The following is a 1,614-nucleotide window of genomic DNA, read 5'->3' on the forward strand; positions in this document are numbered from 1 at the left end:
AGTAATAGAGTCCAGATGATGACTTTCATTAGTAAAGTTGAATGATGAAGGTTGCCAGGGAACATCCAAAGGCAAGGTTGGTTTTGCGGGTTGCCAGTGATGATTCCAAAGCAGTCTGTCCCCTCAGTGTTAAATCTGCTGCCACACTCAAAACCAGCAGGCTTATTTGGGAACCGGCAAGAGGGCTAAGTATTGATGTCCTCGGTGGCAGCTTCCGTGTGGGAAGCAGCTGTACCGACCTTGAGACCTTCGTGCAGGCCATCTCTGACGCCCACTGTGTCTTTGATATGCGAGCTGAGGTTGGTGTCAACACGAATCTGCTTGATGTCTGTCGGTGTGGCTTTCCTGGACCTGAGCTTAAATGTGAAGAGATCACCAGTGTTATCATCCCAGCACTGAACAAGTATTTCCCATCAGACTCGAGGATGAGAATCATAGCTGAACCCGGCATATATGATGTTGCATCAGCTTTCATGCTTACAGTTAATATCATTGCCAAAAAAACACAACAAAAAAACCTCCTGTTAAAGGAACAGACACGCTCTGATGAGGAGTCGCGTGAACAAATCTTTATGCATTACATGAATGATGGAGTATCTGGATCATTTAATTGCATCCTTTATGCTCATGCACACATGAAGCCCCTTTTGCAGAAGAGACCCAAACCAGATGACAAGTATTATTCAAGCAGCATATGGGGACCGTTGCTGTGACTTGCCCGAGATGCATGCCAGCGATTGGACGCTCTTTGAAAACATGGGTGCTTAACACTTGCTGCTGTTTCTATTTTCAACGGCCCAGAGGCCAACTGTCTACCGTGTGAGGTCGGGTCAACATGGCAACTGATGCAGGAAATCCGGAACCACGACTTCCCACCGGAAGTGGAGGGGCAGGACGCCAGCAGTCTGCCTGCGACTTGTGGCCTGTGCTTGGGAGAGCAGGATGGAGCGCCCCCCCCCCCCCCGGCCCCCCACCCCCTTTGGCTGTCTGCGCCAACGCTAGCGTTAAGCTAGCATTAACGTGTGCGTGCCGCTTCTGGAGCTGTTAACTTCGAGTCTAGCTTGAATTATGGGATTTGGGGGGACCGTTTCACTTAATTACCACTAGTTTTGAAATGTCTTTCTGAGTAGGGTTGGCACGGATGCACCAATACGGAAGACTAGGAGAGGGGTCACTTATCTGTGTTCCTATGGAAACTATGTGAATATTTGTTTTATATGGATTTTTACTCACTTCACTAAAGAATGCCCCTCAGCTGCTGGGCAAGCGTTTGTAGCTTGTGCGTCGGCAGAATGGGCCGAAAGCTTAGTGCTGTGACCTGTTTTAAAAATAAAGTATCTTGAGGGGTGCCTGGGTAGGCTTAGTCAGTTGGGCACCCACTCCTGCTCCCGGCTGAGGTCTTGATCTGGGGGGCTGTGGGTTCATGCCCCACCCTGGGTGTGAAGCCTACTTTAAAAAAAGGGAAACTGGAGAGTGTGATGCTAAGTGAAATAAGCCATACAGAGAAAGACAGATACCATATGTTTTCACTCTTATGTGGATCCTGAGAAACTTAACAGAAACCCATGGGGGAGGGGAAGGAAAAAAAAAAAAAAAAAGAGGTTAGAGTGGGAG

General features: G+C 48.4%; 1 pseudogene; it reads left to right on the forward strand.

Moving 5' to 3' along the window:
• On the forward strand, positions 1 to 1,013 carry LOC102959603 (annotated as a pseudogene).
• The last annotated feature ends 601 nt before the right edge of the window (positions 1,014 to 1,614 follow it).

Source organism: Panthera tigris, chromosome E2 (genome assembly GCF_018350195.1).
Source record: "Panthera tigris isolate Pti1 chromosome E2, P.tigris_Pti1_mat1.1, whole genome shotgun sequence".
NCBI lineage: Eukaryota > Metazoa > Chordata > Mammalia > Carnivora > Felidae > Panthera > Panthera tigris.